A 21351-nucleotide genomic window follows, 5' to 3' on the forward strand; every position below is an offset into this window, starting at 1 on the left:
AGGCTCAGGTCATGATCTCAGGGTCCTGGGATCAAGTCCTGCATCGGGCTCTCTGCTCAGCAGGGAGCCTGCTTCCCTTCCTCTCTCTCTGCCTGCCTCTCTGCCTACTTGTGATCTCTCTCTGTCAAATGAATAAATAAAATCTTAAAAAAAAAAAAAAAAAAAAGAACGTGGGGACTGTAGCTCTTAGCAAAGAGAGATGAAATGAAAGGAAAGGTTGGCTTGGGGCACCTGGGTGGCTCAGTCGGTTGGGGGTATGACTCTCCATTTCAGCTCAGGGTTCTGGGGCTGAGCCCACGCTGTGTGTGTGTGTGGGGGGGGTCCTGGATTCTCTTCCTCTGCCCCATCCCCCCCCAGCTTGAGCGCAGACATGCTTGTACGCTTTGTCTCTCAAATAAATAAATCTTTTTTTAAAAAAAAATAAAGGTTGGTTTGAGACATTACCTTGCAAAAAGAGAAATCATGGCAATCCGTTCACATCAACCTGTATTTGATAAAACATTAGCGGTTACTGCAACGTGCACCAGCTCTTACGATGAATAAAGAATGAATCAGGTGTTAACTTGGTGTCCTTGGTCTAAACAAGTCTAGAATAATTGTTCAACAGCATTGTGTGCATTTGACAGCGGCATCACCGAGGGTCATTTCTGCACAACAGAAAAATAATTGCAGGTTTCATCAGTTTTCCTAAGGGTGTCTTTCCGAATCTATCAGTAACGCGATTATCGCGCTTCTCGGGAACTCTTCTGTGTGTACATCTGTGCGTTTCTTCCGCCAGAGCATTCCGTGTGGATGGCTTCCCCTTCTCCCAGTCCCCGCCCTTTCCCACGAGTCCTTTCCTAGGCTTTATGAAATCCCTTGTCTTTAGCATAATCTGTGACTCAACACAAAGGGGCCTCTGCCTGGTTGTACAAGTTGGGTTTGGTTTGGTTTTGTTTTTCTGTCCTAGGGGGCTTCGTTTATAAACAGCCTCTTCATTAACATTTCCTTGTTATTAAGGAGTTCCTTCTTTTCATACAGGGCTGGCTACTCTGTGCCAGGCCCAGGTATGATCACAGAGACGGCTTTTAAGGGAAAGAAGTCTTTTCTGTATGATCAATCCATTAGCACACGGAAGTGCTGTGCCCCCTGTCCCCGTCTCCTGGGGTCCCATCAAGGTGAAGGAGCAGCCTTGCCAAGGTCGGTGATCCTCTGGCCAGAGGTGCCCATCCTTAAAGCTAAAGCCAGGTGCCTCTGGTGTAGCAGGTGGTGGTCAAAGGGGGCGTGGGCTATACTTGTATAAAAATCCTATAATTACAATTTTTTCATTCTTAAAAACTGTGAAAGCAGATCTTACAAGATGTTACCCGTGGGCAGTGGGAATATAAATGTTATTTTCTGTACTTATCTGAATTGTCCCCCCCCCAAAAAAAAAGAATAAAGAATAAAAAGAATCTCTACAATGACATCTAGGTCGGGGTTGGCAGACGGTTTCTGTAAATGGCCAGATAGTACATACTAATAGACTCCGTGGGCAAGGAGGCAAAATTAAGCGTATTACATAGGTGCTTATGTAAACCTGCCTAGAGGCGTGTAAAAAGCGAAGAAGCTTTCTTACTGCGTATATCTTCTGGGAGAACAGACAGTTGGCTGTAGTTTTCCAGCCCGTGGTCCAGGTGCTTAAGATCGATCACCACTGACACTTAACATTTAAGGATAATAGTTACAGAGCCATTGGTTTGTTTCAGAATTATGCCATTTAGCATTTTCCACAATTTATCTTAAATGTGCAAAGCTCGAAATCTAAGGGAGGGGGAGATTTTCCTTCTTTGTGTTTGACTGACCGTGTCTGGGTCTTGGAATGACACACACGTGCCCCCAGTGTGTGTCGCCTGTTTCTCACTTGCAAATGGCTTCTGAGTCGTCACACAGACACGGCCTGAGGCGACTGAGCCACACTGGCCCCTCTTCTGTGCCACGCCATGGCCTTGGGTCCACACCTCCATCCCACTGAATGCGTGATGCTTGGGAAAGCAGTTTCACAAGCCAGAGAAGGGTTGTCGAGAAGGTCGCGGACCAGATAGTGCTCTCATGGGGTCCTGCCCTATCGAGGAACCGTCCCGGGACCTGTCGGAGAGCAAGTGAAGAAGTCCATTATTTTGTAAGAGCTTCCACGAGCTAGTTTATGTAGCGTTTAAAAGTGGATTATTGGTCGCCCCAAAAGGAGAGCTACTGTTCTAAAAATGCTAAGGGTAATATTAGCTCTTGTTGGCTCTAACAGGAAACTCAACTCGCTCAGTGCAGAGAATAAGGAAACTTACCTCTCGTGTCCTAGAAGCCGAGGCACGGTTCAGGCTCTCAGCCAGGCCAGCTCCGGGATCAGGTTCTTGATGTGATTCCGCTCGCCGCCCCCCACCCCCCACTCCACATGGCCCTTTCCTCCGATTGGACCTTCTCACGTGGCTACCACAATCCTGGATTTGATGCTCAGAATTGACAGGGTGTTTTTTTTTTTTTTTTTTAAAGAAATAAAACCTTTCCCAGGACCCCAGCAAATGTCTTTCCACAGTTGCATAGCCAGACCTGGGCCACGGACCTGTTCCCAGTCTATAATCCTGGTGGCCTTAAAAGCAGGATTGCCACAGCTGCCTTGATCCTGGCGGTGAGGATGAAGGCTGCGACCTCCTGGAGCCTGACATTTCCCAGAACAAAATTGGGGTTTTATTCAGCAAAGACAAAAAGGAAGGGCATGGCTATCAGAAGGCAGCCAGCATTGTCTCCTGCGGCCAGGAAGAAAGAACCCCATATTCACGCCTTATTTCAGAAACAGTGCCGAAAAGCGCTGTGTTCCCCTTCTGCACCGAGCCTGTGCCGGGGGCGGGGGCGGGGGTTACACACATCATCTCTGAAACTCGCGGCGACTCCGTAGGGGATCTGTTATCTGCCCCTCTTAAAATTGAGGAAACGGATGTTCAGGGAGACAGAGGACTGTGTCGTGTGGGCATTTCAGTAGCAGACAAGATTCAGAATCAGTGCTCATTTCTGTGTCCTCCACCCTCTTGTTAGCAATAACCAGGCCTGCATCGACAAGGAACCTGGTAATTCGTTTGTAGTGTCAGGAAACTCTGGAACTCTCCTTTGCCTTAGATAATATTGACAAAATGAGGAGATCAGCTTCTCCTCCACGGCACGAACGAGCATAGAGCTTCTGAGTTGCCTCAAGTTTCATAGACTCATTCACTGTCCATCTGTCCATCTGCCTGTCCATCCATCTGTCCATCCATCTGCCAACCATCATTTATAGAGCAGCAGTTCTATTCTCTTCATTCAGAGGCTGGATATCCGGTTAAATAGATCTGCTCTCTGCCCTCACGGACCAGTCGGGGGACACCAGGGTGGGAAGCCAGGAAGCCCAGGACAAAAGTAGACAAATGTGCAAGGATCAGAGGAGGAAGGAGAACCAGCTTGGTTCAGCTGGGCCAGGGAGAGGAGGGCCAGGAGAGGAGCAGGCAGGGTCTTGAAGGATGAATAGGAGTGCACCAGGCAGATGTGGGCAGGATGGGGAGCATTCGAGACCTGGGGCGGAGCCTGAGCCAGAGCCGGCCTTGAAGCCACTCGCGAGCAGAGCCAGACTCGGGTGGTTCGGTGGCAGGAAACAGGAGCCAGGCCACTGTTACAGAAGGTGTTACAGAAGCATGGAAAGGCTTTTTTCTCCATCAAATTTTGCATTTTAGAGAGAACAATCTTGCTCAGTCTACCCAGGATGCATTTTCTCTTTACTTACCAAGTTTTGTTCAGGAGGTCAGGCTGGAAACACTCCTTTCCGGACCCCCTTCCACCTGGTGTGGCCACTGGTCCCAGCACTGGGACTTAGCAAAGTGGGGCTTCCTGCAAAGCTTTTGGTTGGTGCTTTTCTCTTGATCCTGCCTGGAACTTGGACACAGTGGCTGGAAGCCCTGCAGCCACCTTGCAGTCTTAAAGACAAAGCTACAAGCTGAGGACCAGCAGAGCAGAAAGACAGAAGGAACCAACGTTCTTGGTGAAATCCTTGAGCAAATCTGTATCCATCCTGATCACTGTCTGCTTTCTTTATATGGGGTGGATAAATCATAGGTCAGTATGAGTGTATACTTGTTCAGGCCACTGACAGCTGACTGCTGTCCTGACGCATCGTGGGGTAGAAAGTAGGGCAGCTGGGAGGGCAGGGTGAGAAGAGTGGGCAGTCACAGAGACTGTCCTGAGAGCGGGGAGCTGAAAAGGCCGTGAGCGGGCTCTAGCAGAAAAGCAGTGGGACGTACAGCCTCTATCCTTGAGCTGGTGACCGGTGCACTGGCCCAGGGAGGCCCACAAGAGGAGCAGACCTTGGGGGCGAAAGGAATGAGTGAGTCTGGAGGAGAGGGCTTGCAGCAGTCCAGGAACTCAGGCTGGGAAATCGCTCGGAATCATCACAGGTGGCGTGGCCAAGGTCAGGTGGAGGCAGTGGTCATCCCTTGGGAAGACAGGGGTGTGGACAGAGCCCAGAGCAAACCGACTAGGGTGCTCGTGGAAAAGCACTCTATTGGGCACGTGCTGTCCTGCAGTCTGCCTCATTGCCGCCTTTCTTTCTCTGGTTCCTGAAGTGTGAGCTGACTTTTCTAAGGTCATCACATTTCAGTGGCAACAGCTCCCCTCCAAGACCTCCCCGGCTAGAGTCCAAGCTGGAGCCCTCTTTCCTCAGTACATTTCATCTCCGACACCCTGCAGAACGTCTCGCTTCAGCAGCTCACTGCCACCTCTGTCTACCTCCCTCAAGTATTTTTGGACGGATTTCCAGTTTGATACATGAACATGCCGTCAGTCAAAACAATCTTTTTAATGAGCCTCTTGTCCTGACAGCTGTGTTTAAGATAGGGCATGGAAGCTGGGTACTGGAAATCTAGAAAATTGTCCATTCTGGATTGAAACCTTAATGCGTGCCCCACGCTGCATCTCACACACAAGCCTGCCATCTTCTCTTAAAAAATAAAGAGGAAATTATGAATAGTGAAAAAGATGTGATTTGTGCAAATGAAAAAAAAAAAAAAGATCTTCTGATCAGATGCTTAGAGAAGGCTGAGAGGAAGGATTAATTATTGAACATGGATATATTCCTGCCACACAACCTTGGCCATGGCTCTGAGTGACTCCATTGACCTTCATGGTGACCAGGGCGTGATTGTTACTAATCCTACCTTCCACGTGGGGAAACTGAGGCTCAGGGAGGTTGATGGATATGCTGCACTCACACAGCTTGGTAATAGCTGACTGTGGTTCAAGCCCGCACTCCCCTGACCCTTACCCCCAGCTGCCACCACTTTTTTCCAACCATTTATTACTATGAATAAAACAGCCCTCTTCTCACATATGCCACAGAGGTTTTGAATTTCTGCGTCATCAGGAAGGGGAAAAATTAAAACATTGAGCATACAGGGCCTCCCCTGTAGATAAATAAGAAGTGAGCCTGAATTTTGTAGGAGCACCATTAATTCCGGAGCCCAGGGCGGGAAGTGGGGCTCTACTGCACCCATCCCCCTCCCCGGGCTTTGGCTGTGCGGGCAGCTGGGCACCTGCCGGCCTCCGAGAGGAGCGGTTTCCCAGCAGAGCTGCTCCCTGCCCTGGATTGTGCAAGCTCAGGGGCTCTCAAAGGCAGGGGAGGTCGTGTCCTATAGAAGGCTTAAATGGGTCCGGTGGGCGGAAGTGGAAACATCATGTTATAAACGGGACCCGGGTCCCCCTCGTCTCCGCTGGGTGTTGGCACGATGACTCTGACCGGCGGCTCTCCCTGTCTGCTCTTCTTCGGGGCTTTTGTGGCCAAACCACTTCCGTCCTGATAACGCTGAAAATGCCCAGCCTTGGTCCTCTCTGGGCCACATCTGTGCCATTGAGAATTATAGTCCCATTCCCCCCCCCACAACCTTCTTGTAGTTTCAATTAAGAGGAACCTTAAGAGGAACAGGGAACAATATAATTTTTGTTGATTGTTACGGAGTGGAGGCAAGAAAAATGTGATTTCTTTTTCTTTTTTTGAAGATTTTATTTATTTGACAGACAGAGATCACAAGGAAGCAGAGAGGCAGGCAGAGAGAGGAGGAACCAGTCTCCCCGCTGAGCAGAGAGCCCGATGCCGAGCTCGATCCCAGGACCCTGAGATCATGACCTGAGCCGATGGCAGAGGCTTTAACCCACTGAGCCACCCAGGCGCCCCAAGAAAAGTGGAATTTCTTGAGGGGAGGAAATTTTGTTAAAGAGAAAGAGAAATCTCTCGTGGTTATAGAGTATGAAGGAGTTGGCCTTGGGTGAAGGTCAGTTCACCAACCGGGCCATTAATTCCTACCCAATCCAAAAGAAAAGAGAGAAGAAAGGAAAGAATCCCAAGAGGAGGCTGGGGATCCTCAGACAAGCCAGATGTTTCACGTCACATGAACCAGATGTCTGGGCAGACGCCCGAGGTAACCAGATGTTTGCGAGCTCCATAGGGCCCCCAGGAGAGGCCGAGGCACGAACCCAGGCTTCCAGCAGCGTCCCCGTCCAGGAACGCCTGTGCCCCCCGGTAATGAAGTTCTCACCAACCGTCCAGGGCCGCTCACCCCAGCAGCAGACTGGGTCCCCGCTCCTGCCGGAGACGAGGCAGCTCTGCGCCCAGGGCAGGTGCTCCCTCTACCTGGGAGTCTCTTGCTGAGCAAACAGATAGAGGTGGGCTCCTCCTGGAGTGGTGGGCTATGAGACTTCTTCCTCCCAGGTTCCCGGGGCTCTTTGAGAAGCTCTGCTAACTCAGTTTCTCCATGTGCCCGAGCCGTGTGCAGAGCTGAAAGGCGCAGAACCCACCTGACATCCTAATGTCGAACGATCATCTGACAGCCTAGATTTTGACCTACTGGAAATACACTTTTTCCGGGGCTTATGGGGTGGTGCTGAGATAGAGCTGTGTCTTCTGAGCGGAACAATGAAAAGATAGTGTTGAGTGACTAAAAGCAGGTAGCACATCCGTAGATAGCAGACCCTGTTTTTGTGAAATGGTTCATATTTGTACATACATGTATTGCTATAGACTGTATCTTACACCCATGTTATTAGCACAGACAATTTAAGATATCTGGACAATACACACGGAACTAAAACGGGAAGAGAAAGTTCATTTTTTTTTTTTAAACAACATCTGATCTTATTTCAGCAAGCATCCCTGCTTTTCTTTCTTCTGAAATTCAGAAGTACCTTATTCAGAAATATTTCAAAGCTTAATAGAAAAGTTGCAAGTAAAAAGAACACCTGTATTCATTTTACCCAGATTTATCTGGTGTTTTATCCCAGTTGCTTTATTTTTTTCATATCATTTGTGAGCGATATTGCAAATATATATATATTTTCTGATCTATTTGAGGGTACACCGCATGCATCATGTGTGTTTGTTTTATTATCCCTTCTTACACAAAAGGAGGACTACTGTGTAGGCTTTTTGCACTCCATTCACATAATTTTTCCTGGCTGTCATTCCGTATCCGTTCGTGGAGCTCTGCCTGACTTTCCCTCACCAGCTGCGCTGTGTGTACCATAGCTCATTTAGCTGCTTTCCTGAGGCCCGTTACTTTGGAAGGTAGAAGCACAATAAAGATAAAGAGTGGAGAGGAGACTTTAAAACCACAGAAAGAACAAGCAGCAGCTCTTAATAGAAAGCCTTTGTTATTTGTAAAGTGGGTGGGGCCGTGGGAGAGGGCAGCCCGCAGGAGCCCTTGGGCTGGGGCCGAGGGAGAGGGCAGCCCCCAGGAACCCTTGGGCGGCCTTGGGGCTCACAGAGTAATAGAGGTGTCTGGGTCCGTATGACCTGCTTAGGTCAGTGTCTGAGGGAGCAGGGAAGTGAGGACACAGGACAGGGCCACGAACAAAGCTAATAAGCAAGGGTATGTGCTCAGGATTTCAGCCTGATCCCGCCAGACCTCCACGGCACGAATCACACCACACACACGTCCAACCTTGAGGCAGAGGGGCCACATCCTCCCAACCCATACATACAATAATCCATTAGGGGCTTGGAAAAATTAAAAGTAATGCACACAACGAGCCTGGTTTACAGTGCCTGCCTGGCCCATCGCAGAGCTTCAGAACATGGGAGCTATTACTATGAGGGTCCTCATTCCCTTTCTTTCCCTCCCCCACTGCACCATAACAGCTTTATTGACAAACCATCACCATCGACATACCATACAGTTCACTTATTCAAAGCGTACAGTTCAGCAGTTTTCAGTCTGTTCACAGAGCTGTGCATGCACTGCCACGGCCAATTTTAGAACATGTGTGTGACGCTATAAAGAAGTCCTGCGCCATTCTGCAGCCACTCCCCATTCCTCCCTCCCTGCCCTAGAAATCTACTTTCTCTCGCCGTAGATGTGCCTATCTGTTCGGGATATTTTGTAGAATAGGAGTCCTCTGCTACACAGTCTCAGGGCTGACCTTCTGCATTTGCATGTCATTCATACATCGGTGTGTGTTGGTTCAGTCGTTTGGGTCTCGGGAGCAGCGAGGCTGTGAGCAGTTAGCAGCCAACCCTCCCAGCAGCAGCTGGGTGCACCAGCATGGAAAGTGGCCTAGCAGAGACACCAACAGCAGCCACCAGCATAAATTGTGTGTGAGGGCTTAGTTAAGAGTTAGAGGACAAGGATTATCCAGCATGATTTAAAAACAACAACAGCAACAACAACGAGAAAGGAGAGCAGTTATTCTGGATAAATGTGTTGTTCTGGACAGTCTCCCTTTTAATCTTTGAAAGGTTCTGCCTCATAAGATCACCAAGGAATGAAATCTCAGTGACCAAACTCTCACACCCTTGGTGGGAATTTTAATTGCTCTCTTTCCTTAAAGATAATTTGACAGTCAGATCCAAAGTCTAAACTTTGGGAATATGGAAGACTAAATTTTCCCCCTGAGATTAGGAAAAAGGAGACCTTGTCTGTTTCACCATCCTTTGTAACAGCATATTGGAGGTTCCAGTCATTACAAAGTGCAAGAAAAAGCATAACAATCAGAAAAGAAGAAATAAAACTGTCCCTATTTGCAGATGAGATGATTATTAACTTAGAGAATCCCAAGAATCTACAAAACAATTACTAGCATAAATGAATTTAGCAAGATCTCAGAGTATCAGGTTAATAGACACAAGTCAAGTATATTTTTATATACCACCAGTAAACACTTGTCAAGTAAAATTGTAAAACTAAATGAATTTGCAATAGCAACAGAAAACATAAAATACCGAGGAATCACAAAGGACATGTAAGGCTTCTGCCCTAAAAACTATAAAACAGTGCTGATGTTAATTAAAGATCTAAGTAAATGGAAAGATAGACCATGTTCATGGATTGGAAGACTGTTGTTAATGTGGCATTTTCCCCAAATTGATCTATAGATTCAACATAATCCCCATCAAAGTTCCTGTAGTTTTATTTTGGGAAGAAACTACAGGCTGATTCTAAAATTGCTGTGGAAATGTAAGTTACCTAATTGCAAAATGATTTTGAGAAAGAAGAACAAAGTTGAAAGACCTACCCTACCTGATTTCACAACCAACTGTAAACCTCCAGTGATCAAAGCTAACATTTAGTATTAAAAGGTAAACAAATTAATGGAACAGGAAATTGAGTTTAGAAATAAACCCAAACCTATATGGTTAATCACTTTTCATCACACGTGCTGAGGCAATTCTGGAAATAACCCCAGGGCCCATCAGCCGTCGAACGGGTAAACAAATTACAGGGTATCCATTACAGTGAAATATTACTTAGCAATAAAAAGGGTGAACTCTTGACACATCCAGTAATATGGGGGAATTTTTGAAAATCATGCCTTCATGATTCTTTCATGAAAAATTTCAAAATCTTTCAAAATCGCGCTACCTGAAAGAAGGCAGGCCAAAAAAGAGCCTGTACTATATGATTTTAGTATATGAAATCCATATTAATCTATAGCAACAGGAGACAGGTCAGACGTTGCCTGGGCCAGGATGGAGGAAGGGGGTGACTCCCAAGGAGCACAAGGAAACTTTGGGGAATAGTAGGATGTGTTCATGATCTTGATTTGGTGATGGTTTCTGGGTGTGTACATGTGTTAAAATTGACCAAATATATGAAGTTTATGCTTCTTTAATTATACTTGATGCTGTACCAAAAAAGTGGAGGTATTCTTTGATCCAGAAGCAGTTCAGCTTCCTTGTAAAATGTGGAAAGTGTTGAACCTAGAGCTACTTTCTTTGTTTGACGTGGTGTGGTTAATTTTGCTCTGCAAAAGGGCCTTGTGTTTGTCGTATGATATTAAAGAGATGATCAGTGATTTAATAATTGATATTATAATGGCTTTCATTCATTAGGAGCCTACTGTGTACCAGGCACAGTATAGCTGTTTCCAAGAGCAGCAGCCTTGCAAGGTAGCTGTGTCTGTCTCCCATTTTTCAGATAATGGAACTAAGGCCTTACAGTTACAAAGAGCCAATGCTGGGATTGGATTTCCACATCTGCCCCACTCCAGAATGTCTCTGATCCGTGTAGCAGTTACATGTGGCTGGTCCAGACTGACGTGGGCTTGAAGTATAAAATACACACTGGATTTTCCAGACTTGGTGTGAAAATAATGTAAAATTGGTAATATTTTATATATGATTATATGTTGAAATAATATTTTAAATAGTGAGTTACACATAACTAAAACTAATTTCACCTCTCACTGTTTCCTTTTTTAAAGGCAGCTACTAGGAGGTTTAAAATTACCCAAGAGGCTCACATTCTGTTTCTCTTGAGCAGGACCACCTCAGAGCCCTTTCCATTTCACATCGTCTTTATAAAGGACAACTAGAGGGCCCCTGGGTGGCTCAGTGGGTTAAAGCCTCTGCCTTCAGCTCAAGTCATGATCTCAGGGACCTGGGATCGAGTCCTGTATTGGGCTCTCTGCTCAGCGGGGAGCCTGCTTCCCCCTCTCTCTCTGCCTGCCTCTCTGCCTACTTGTGATCTCTCTCTGTCAAATAAATTAAAAAAAAGGGGGGGGCAACTAGAACGTTAATTCAGCAATGTAGATTTATATTTATTGAGTGTAAACTGTATGGTGGTTGAATTTTATACTCTCTCTTATTGGTGCATGTGTTAACTCTATAAGCCCATTAGCATTTAATTTTAAGCAAAAACTGTCAGCACATGGGTTTTTTTTTTAATGTTTTAGATCAGAGTTATTTATTTATTTTATTATTTTTTTAAGATTTTATTTATTTATTTGACAGAGAGAGATCACAAGCAGGCAGAGAGGCAGGCAGGCAGGGGGGCGGGGAAGGCAGCGGCTTAACCCACTGAGCCACCCAGGCGCCCAGAGTTACTTTTTTAGATGAAAGGATGTAGACACTTTTAATTTCAAGTAAAGACAGAACTCTCTTTCTGACCATTGGTACAAATGCTTTGAATTATTTTATAGTTGAGTAATTGTTTACGGAACAATTTTGAGTTCATCCGAGCATTGTTCTCTGTTGGGCAGATACACTTGTCTCCCCTGGTCAGAATGGCATTCATAGTTTTACAGACGACACATTACTGTTTTCTTATTTGTGAGAAGTACAGAAAGAAACTTCTAGTTTTTGAAGAATTGAGAAACTGTGGCTGAATTTTGAGCACCCAAATGTTTTGGTTTTTTTTTCTTTTAAGATTTTGTTTTCCCTGCAATTACTGGGGGTGGCCCTCCTCTCTTTTTTGTTAATAAAGTTTTATTGGATCGCAGTCATGCCCACAGGTTTACATTGTATGATGGCTGCCCTCGTGCTATGAAGGAAGGCAGAGTTGAGTAGCTCACGGAGATAGCGTGGCTTTAAAAGATTTACTTTCTGACCCCTTACAGAGAATGTTTGTGGATCCTAGGTCAGTTAGGTTACAAGCCGTCCTTGAGAGAAGTTCCATGAAAATGTCTTTAAGACCCCACTTAAGTTAATGGGAATTTGGGAATGGGGAGGTTTGAATTGGTGAAAGGCTAAAACTGGCAGTGATGGGATGCTTGGAGGCCCCCACCATGAGGAGGAGGAGGATGCAGGCTTGAGCCTGGCCCCTTGCTTGTCTCCATTCTGGCCAGTCAGTCTGGCCCCCCTGCCCTCCAGCTGAGTCAACTCTGATCTGGAATCCTGGTACGGCCACGCGCTCCCCTGGAACTCGCAGAAGAATTTCTCCCATGTCACACGTCTGGAGAGGATTCAGAAGCACAGAGAAGGACCAGGGGCTGCCCGTGGGTGGTGGTGGGTCAGCAGGCACCGTCTGATGGTGACTTTCTTCACTCACGTGGCCTGTCTCTCCTGGGCTTTCACTTTCCCTCCACTTGGCAGGGGTTTGGTTAAGAGCACCGACTCAGGGGCCAGACCCCTGGGCTCTGATCGCAGCCCTGCCAGTGAGGGGCCGAGCGGGGCAAACATGGAATGTGTCTATGTCTGTTTTCCTCATCTGCCAAACTGGGGTAGTAACTGTGCCTTCTTCATAGGGAAATGGAAGGGCTCACATGATTTAAAAACCTGTGATGTGTTGTTCTTCAGAACAGTGTCCAGTAGTGAACACTCCATAAATATCACTTGTTATCATTATTACTACCACAAGAAGACTACCCTGCTCCCAAGACCCAGGGCAGATGTGAACACAGAATGGGCAGAAGTGCAGGGTGTCCCTTAGGTCAAAGCCACCCCCTCCAGGAGGCCTTCTTACTGGCCCTGCAGTGTCGTGATCCTTGACACTTTGTACCTCTAAGGTAATGGATAGAGTCAGCCTGATCCAGGTACAAATCCTCGCTGTGTGACCCCAGGCAAGTCCCTTAACCTCTCTGTGGCAACCAACTCAAAGCCCTAACCCAATAGTAAAGAACCTCTTACTTAATGAGTCATGTGGGCTGTACCCTGATTTTGGAGCTGCTGGCAGGGACCGCCGTCTTAGGGCCCCGCCTCTCCACGACCTGCCTGTGAATTTCTTTACCTGCAACACGGATTATTTGTACCTGTTTTCTCTCCGTTTGCACCAGTTTTTTTTTTTTTTATTTTAATGAGTCATATTTTTTTTTTCCCTTACCACTGAAGCAGAATAAATTGAGTGACTCATGATTTACAACCCAGGTGTCACTGTCACAGCTGACGATGTGAAGATGCATACCATTTTCATAAATATATACTCAGGGTAAAAACAAAAGCGGTCCAATTCAAATTTGGGTGCACTCTCCAGGCTTAAGTAACACTAACCCATTAAGGATGCCAGTTTTTAATATTAAAATTGCACTGGGGTCCCCTCCTGATTTCCTGATTGATTTGAAGCAAGCTTCCAGTATTAGAATATTAAATTATATGGAGATTGCATTGCCATCCTCTGATTGATTCGAAATGAATTTGAATCAAGACAGCTCAAAAATAGCTTTTATAGCATCTTTATGACTTGATACCATGGAGGAATAAATACAATGCTCACGCCACAGAAGCGGTCCTCTGTTGATGCACACGGGCTGTCTTTGGCTTGGGAATTCTTCTGGGGGTAATTTAAGAAGATGCTTGTCATCTCCTTACAGCGGTTCATAATTCAGAAACAATCTATACGTAATACTCAATTAAGGAACCGTAGAGGCATGTCGGCCCCAGATGACTGATGAACAGCCAGAATGGAAATTCTGCACAACTCTTGAAAACAGTGCTAAAATCAATCCCCCGTCAGGGAAACCGTAATTTATTAATGCATTCCTTACCTGCATTGAGTTGCAAATCAATGCGTCCCCATCAAAACCTCATAGAAAGCAGAGATGGGTCCTCGTGCCCTGTCAGCGTGAAAGGGGCAGGATTGTAACCTGGGCAGAGACTGCATCGCCGGGTCTACCCCTGGTGTCTGTGTCCCCCCTCCAGCAGTTGGCTTCGGGCAATGCCAGGAGGGAGACCTGAGGGTTGATGAGCACCTGCTGGGTGCTGGGTGCTGGGTGCTGGGTGCTGGGTACTGGGTGCTTGCTGCCCAGTTCTGTGCTCTCCTTCAGACCTCTCTGCCATCTGTGAGACAGGTGTTAATCATTATTCATCTCACAAGGGAGGAGGTGCCCACAGAGGGCAGCAGCCTGCCCGAGGCCCCCAAAGGACAGAGTCAGAGTCTGTAAGGCCGGTTCAGCCCTTGGGTGAGTTTTCCAGATGCATAACTTTGTTTCTTCTCCCGGCCTCGGTTATCTCATCTGTAAAACAGATGATTCGAGTCTCCGTTGGGAGGATTCAGCGAGATGGTGCTTGGAAAGTCCCAAGCTTCTACCTCTGTCCTCCTTCCAAACCACCCCCATTCCCCGCTGCCTCAGTACTGCCCCTACTTGCGGGAGGACTTGGAGGACAGAAGCGTGGTTCAGAACTGCTGGACGTCCCAGGAGGTGGGCGTAGAGGCTCCCACTGTCAGCCACCAGGCTGCTCTGGCTCTGGCTCTGGCTCCAGCTCTGGCTCCAGCCCGGGAAGAGGCTCCGTCACCTCCCTCCGCAAGTCTCATCCCTCGGGTTTCGGTTTTCACTGGGCCCGCCAGGAATATAGCCCAGAGCCCCGAACTCCGCCCTAGGACCCCGCAGAACGGAGAGTTATTCGTACCCTCCTCTGTTTGACCGTCCCTTAGTACACTTACTCCATGGCCATTCCACAGGGTCTTGCTCAGGATCCCAAGACGTAACGTTCCTGAGTGCAATGGTGGGGACGAGCGGAGGTCTCTTGCGGGAGGGGAGCCCGTCCTGAACACAGTGGCCCCGCTCTCTTTCATCTTTACTGCTGGTCCTCTTAGGTCTCCTTGTTAATTCCACAGTCCTCATTTGGTCACACTTGCTGTGACATGGGACATTAACAATAAACGGTGAGCCCTGAGGGGTTTGGGGCGGGAAGATGGATAGCAGGCACACGGCGGACCAGCGCAGCTGTCCCGGGTCCCCCGAGATCCGCTTTGAAAGTTCTGCAGGTCACTTAAACAGCCCCATTAATGCCCCTGTCTCTATGGACGCCGATAAATATGGCATGAAATTTGGACATAAATGAGTTTTTACAGCTAATTACGGCTAATGCAAGCCATTTTCAAAATTGCCAAACATTCCTTCCAGAATATTAGTTCGCAACTATGAATTAGGCATAAAGAGCCAAATTCCATGCACATAATCTAGTACACAACAAAATAATAACAAAACTAAGTGACTTCTGTCTGGCCACAAGGACATCCCCGAGGCCCATCTAACGCACAGGCTCCCACTGAGCCTCCGGTGGCACCAGCCGTGAAGCTCTGAAACCCCAGGAAAGCTGTGGAGGAACCAGTCAACTTCCACGGTCCTCTGGTCTGTGTGGTCAGGGCTGTTCAGCTCGCCAGCTGTGATGAAGACCATTCGGGCGTCCACCCCGGGGCGTCAGCTGCAAGCTGCTGACCCGCCCAGCTCGGGCCCTGGCATGGTGGCACCGCCATTCTGTACCTTCTCCCCGCCGCCCCCGTTCATCTGGCAGGTCCCTTCCACGCTCTTCACAGCACCTTGATGCTTGTGTCCATGACCGCTGATAGCATTATACCACAGTACAAAAGAGGACCCCCACACTCCCCATGAAATCACCAGTAGGAGCAGTGGGCATGTATCCGAGTTCAGCTGCGGGGGGCTTCAGACACATGTGCACACACCTTCTTAAGCATACGCTGTCTTTGCTTTACAAAACCAGGATCACACAATACTTTCGTAACCTCATGTTACGTAACCTCTACCTCTTCTTAAAAACACACCTGCTGCAATTTATCCAGGCCTCCCATAAATGACCATCACCACCGTGGCTCAGTGAACGCCGTACCCTGCCTCTATGCCCCCAGACGCAACACACGTACATTTGACTCCTCGTCAAATACAAACCATTCCATCGCCACAGGGATCCCTCCTGCCGGCCTCCTACAGCCCTTCCCACCCCCGACCCCCGCCACCACCATGCCTGACTCCTAGCAGCCGTATCTAGAATTTCCTCATTTCAGGCATGCTACGTAAATGGAATCCTACAGGATGAAACCTTTGGGGTTTGGCTTTTTCGAATGGGTGTCATGTCCTTGAAATTTCTTCCAGTTGTCTGCATCATTCGGTCGTCCCTTTTTTGTTGGGTGGTTTTCCATGGCATGGATAGACCACTGTGTCACTGTAGACCCCACTGAAGAACTTCATGTTGCCTCCCATTCCTGGCTGTTAAATCCACGTACAGATATTTGAAACTAAGTTTTCATTTCTCTGGGATAAATGTCCAGGAGTTCTGTTCCCAGGTCATACAGTAAATGCAAGTTTAGTTTTTTGAGGAATTCCCACTGGCACTGCAGGAACCATCTGGTTTCTCGGCCCCAGATCCAGCGTTTGGTGCCAGGGCCTTTTTAAAATTTCGTGTTTGATTTTTTTTTGTTTGTTGTAGTCATTCTGATTCCTACCCACCCCACCCCCCCGTCCTGCCTCTTTGCTGATTGAAAGCTACATATTCCATTTCAGTTCTTTTGGAAATTATCCGTACTTTTTTTTTTTTTTTAATTTTAGAACAATTTCAAATCCACATAAAAATTACAAAGACAATACAGAGACTTCCCATATACCCTGCCCCTAGATTCCCCTGTTAATAGTGTCTTACACCAGTATGGTACATTTGCTGCAAGTAATGAACTGATACTGACATACTTTCACCAACAAAAGTGCATAATCTGGTTCCTTTGCTTCTTACCTAATGTCCTCTTCCTGCTCTGGGGTCCCCCCCTAGCATAGCACACCTGACTGAGGCATCCCACCTCCTTGGTCTCTGCGCTGTGAGAGTTTCTCAGAAATATGGACTCGTGGATTTATTTTTTATACTTTGGGTTATCATTCAACACTAGTTTATTTTGGTGCTTCAGTTATTAAGGTTTGGCTGTGGGTTGATTTCTGTATCCCTCTGACACACCCCTATCAGTGCAAGTGTTTGAGCACGCCCTCCCTTTCTGGCCCATCAAGATGCTCCAGGCTCATCTTGTATATTTCCCACCCCAGCCCCACAGTCAGCCAGGTCTCCAAGGAGCCTTTTACTGGAGAATGGTATTAGAAACCAAGATCTGGACGCTGGGGGTGCTCATGGCCTGCGTGTGCCCTTGCTTCTTGGTACTGACAGTGGACTGAGCAAGGATACGGGTCTGCATACTAACCTGTGTCTGTACACATCTGTAAATGTTTCCCTGGGTCTTTCTCTGTCTTTAACTTGGTATTAAGGTAAACATGAGTTCGTGCTGATGTCTCCACCTCTGATCTCTACCACATAGGTTATTCTGGCCTCCTCCCCTTCCCGTTTTTGTGTTTTTTTGGTTTTTTGGTTTTTTTTTTTTTTTTGCTTTGTTTTTAATTGAGCTATACCATAAAATTTGCATTGTTTTTTCAAATATTGATTATTTGTTGAATGACTTTTCTATAGCTTTTGGGTATTCACTATATTTTTCCACTACTTCTGTTTGTTTTTTTTTTAATTAATTTCTTTTCACCATAACAGAATTCATTGTTTATGCACCACACCCAATGCTCCATGCCATATGAGCCCTCTCTAATACCCACCACCTGGCTCCCCCAACCTCCCACCCCCCCACCCCTTCAAAACCCTCAGATTGTTTTTCAGAGTCCATAGTCTCTCATGGTTCATCTCCCCTTCCATTTTCCCTCAACTCCCTTATTTTCTCCATCTCCCTATGTCCTCCATGTTATTTGTTATGCTCCACAAATAAGTGAAACCATATGGTAATTGACTCTCTCTGCTTGACTTCTTTCACTCAGCATAATCCCTTCCAGTTCCGTTCATGTTGATAACGAAAGTTGGGTATTCATCCTTTCCGATGGAGGCATAAAATTCCATAGTATATATGGACCACATCTTCCTTATCCATTCGTCCATTGAAGGGCATCTTGGTTCTTTCCACACTTTGGCGACCGTAGCCATTGCTGCCATAAACATTGGGGTACAGATGGCCCTTCTATTCACTATATCTGTATCTTTGGGGTAAATACCCAGTAGTGCAATTGCAGGGTCATAGGGAATTTCTATTTTTAATTTCTTAAGGAATCTCCACACTGTTCTCCAAAGTGGTGCACCAACTTGCATTCCCACCAATAGTGTAAGAGGGTTCCCATTCTCCACCTCCTCTCCAACACACGTTGTTTCCTGTCTTGCTAATTTCGGCAATTCTAACTGGTGTAAGGTGTTATCTCAATGTGGTTTTAATTTGAATCTCCCTGATGGCTAGTGATGATGAACATTTTTTCATGTGTCTGATAGCCATTTGTATGTCTTCATTGGAGAAGTGTCTGTTCATGTCTTCTGTCCATTTTTTGACATGATTATCAGTTTTGTGTGTGTTGAGTTTGAGAAGTTCTTTATAGATCCTGGATATCAGCCTTTTGTCTGTACTGTCATTTGCAGATACCTTCTCCCATTCCATGGGTTGACTCTTTGTTTTGTTGACTGTTTACTTTGCTATGCAGAAGCTTTTGATCTTGATGAAGTCCCAAAAGTTCATTTTCACTTTTGTTTCCTTTGCCTTTGGAGACATATCTTGAAAGAAGTTCCTGGGGCTGAGTATAAAATTCAGTGGTTTTAATATACCCATTAGCAGCCACTACTGCTTCCTTCCTAGCAAGCCACCTCTTGTCCCCTACCTCCCTCAGCCCCTGACAAGCAATAATCTTTCTGTCTCTGGATTTCCCTACTCCGGACAGACAGTTCCTATAAATGGAATCCTACAGTGTTAGGCCCTTTGCATCCGACTTCTCTCACTGAGCGTGAGGTTTTCGAGGTCAGTCCACGTCAGAGCACGTTGTCAGTGCTCTTCAGTCCTTTTGACAGCTGCATCAGCTTCCATCATAGGGATGTGCCCCATTTTGTTCATTCATCAGTTCAGATGGACATTTTAGGTTGTTTCCGCTCTTTTGGCTGCTATGAATAATGCTGTTGTGAACAGCCACACACAGGTTTGTATGTGGCCATGTGTTTTCCTTCTCCTGAGTAGATGCCTAGTCGTGGAACTGCCAGGTCACCAGTCGCTATATGTGTAGCACTTTAAGGAAACGCCAAAATGTTTTCCAGAATGGCTGCCCCATTTTACATTTCCACTAGCCCTCCACACAGGTTCTAAGTCTCCAAGTCCCTGTGAATCTTTGTTATTTTCCATCTTTTTGATGATAACCATCTTAGTGGAGATGAATTAGTGGAGATGAAGTGAAATCTCATTATCATTTTGATTTTCGTTGGACTAATGGTTAGTGACATTGAACATTTTTTCATATTTTTCATATTCATCTCTTCATATTTTCTGGATGTTCGACCTTTATCAGATAGATGATTTGCAGATATTCTCTCCCATTCCATGGGTTATCTTTTCATATTGTTGATGGTGTTCTTTAATGCACGAAAGTTTAAAATTTTGGTGAAGTACAGTTTGCCTCTTTTTAATTTGGTTGCTTGTGCCCATTTTTAAGAAGCATGTTTAATTACGCATTTTTTTCTAGCAAAATATAATTATTTTCATTATTTTCATCTCCCCTCCAAACGTGACAGTAGCTTTTATGGGATTTAATTATCCATTGACCTTCCCATCTTGATGTTCTTGAGCTCTAGTTTTACATTTTAAAAATAGAGGTTTTCGGGGCACCTGGGTGGCTCAGTGGGTTAAAAGCCTCTGCCTTTGGCTCAGGTCATGATCCCAGGTCCTGGGATCGAGTCCCGCATCAGGCTCTCTGCTCCGCGGGGAGCCTGCTTCCTCCTCTCTCTCTCTCTCTGCCTGCCTCTCTGCCTCTCTGCCTACTTGTGATCTCTGTCAAATAAATAAATAAATAATCTTTTAAAAAAATAAAAAATAGAGGTTTTCAAAGATAATCAGTAGTTAATAAATTTACCAAAATATTTTTATCAGTGTTAGCACATCACTGTTTTTTAATAGTTCATCCTCTCCTTGCTGAACCATATCTTGTAATCATTCTTTCAGCGAAGGTTTGGAAGTAGTAAACTCTTCGTCTGCATATGCCCCAGCATGTATTTCTTTTGCCCTTTAACTTGAATGATGGTTTAGCTGGGTATAAAATTGGAGGTTCACAGTCTCTTGCCCTTAGCACTGGAAGGCATTACTCTTTCATTCTGTTATTGCTGGGGGGCCTGATGTCTAATTTTCATTCCTTTATAGTATTTTTGCCATATCGTTTTAGGGTTTTTGTTGTTGGATGCTCCACAATATCACCATGATATATATATATCAGTACAAATTGATTATTATTTATCCTACCTAGTACTTTGTATCTGAAGGCCCATATATTCCTTCGTTTTGGAAAATCCTCAGGAGTTTTTTCTTCAAGTTACTCCTACTATTATTTCCTCCTTTCTCCTGTTGGACCTCCTCTGAAGCATCCATTGATACGTCTTTATCCATTCTTTGGGTTCTTTGAACCACATGTTCTTATTGCTTATGTCTGAGTCTCCATGTTGTCTTTTGGTTGGTTCAGTGCCTCCATTCTGTCTTTTAATTCACTGATTTCCTCTCTGATTAGTGTCCAGTTTAGAATTTATCCCATTTATTGAGAGTTGTCTTTGTGTTCCGTTTTAATGGCTATCTTTAATGGCCACTGTTTCTCAGCTTTCACTACCAGTTATTCGCATTGAAATTGTGCCTGTTTTGTTTCATAACACCTGGTTCTTTTTTTATAGATATCAGTCTTTTATTAAGGACTTCCTGATGCCCTAAACATAGTCATTTTAAATACTTTACAGGCAATTTTATATCCTTCATTTCACCTGGAGTGAATTCATATTCCTGATTGAGTCTGTAGACTGTCTTAGTTAGTATGAGATTTCTTCACAAGGTGTTGGTGTTTTTTATTATTATTATTATTATTATTATTATTATTATTATTATTATTTCAGATCCAGTTGAGTAAGAGGTGATTTCAGCTTTGGTTTTTCCTTCACTTTCTGTCTTGAATAACTTCTCTTTGTCTAGTGGTTTGGGTCTCCTTCATCCCAACCCCTCCCCAGGGCCAGGTCTTAGAGTAGAGCTTGAGGGCCCTTGCCCACAGTAACACTGAGAAAACATGTCTCATTTCCTAGACTTGAGCCTGTGTCTGTCCTTCATTCCTAGACCCACAGATCGCTACCAGCTCTGGCCCAGTGCTCTGCCGGAGACAGTTCCTGCCCAGTTCATGAAAACCAGTTACTAAATTTTAAGGAATGTTGTGAGCTCCTTGTGAAACAACCATAGTAAACATTAAATTCTCCAAAATCACCATTAAATAAATTATATTAAAAAGCAGTGGTAATAAGTACTGAAACCTGATTATTTTCTAATTTTCTTGCTATGTGTTGCCATTACCCTG

General features: G+C 45.7%; 1 protein-coding gene across 3 annotated transcripts in view; it reads left to right on the forward strand.

Moving 5' to 3' along the window:
* Positions 1-21351, forward strand: part of CPPED1 (calcineurin like phosphoesterase domain containing 1) — a 101016-nt gene that overhangs the window by 76550 nt on the left and 3115 nt on the right. The gene's annotated exons all lie outside the window — the stretch shown is intronic.

Source organism: Mustela erminea, chromosome 20 (assembly GCF_009829155.1).
Source record: "Mustela erminea isolate mMusErm1 chromosome 20, mMusErm1.Pri, whole genome shotgun sequence".
NCBI lineage: Eukaryota > Metazoa > Chordata > Mammalia > Carnivora > Mustelidae > Mustela > Mustela erminea.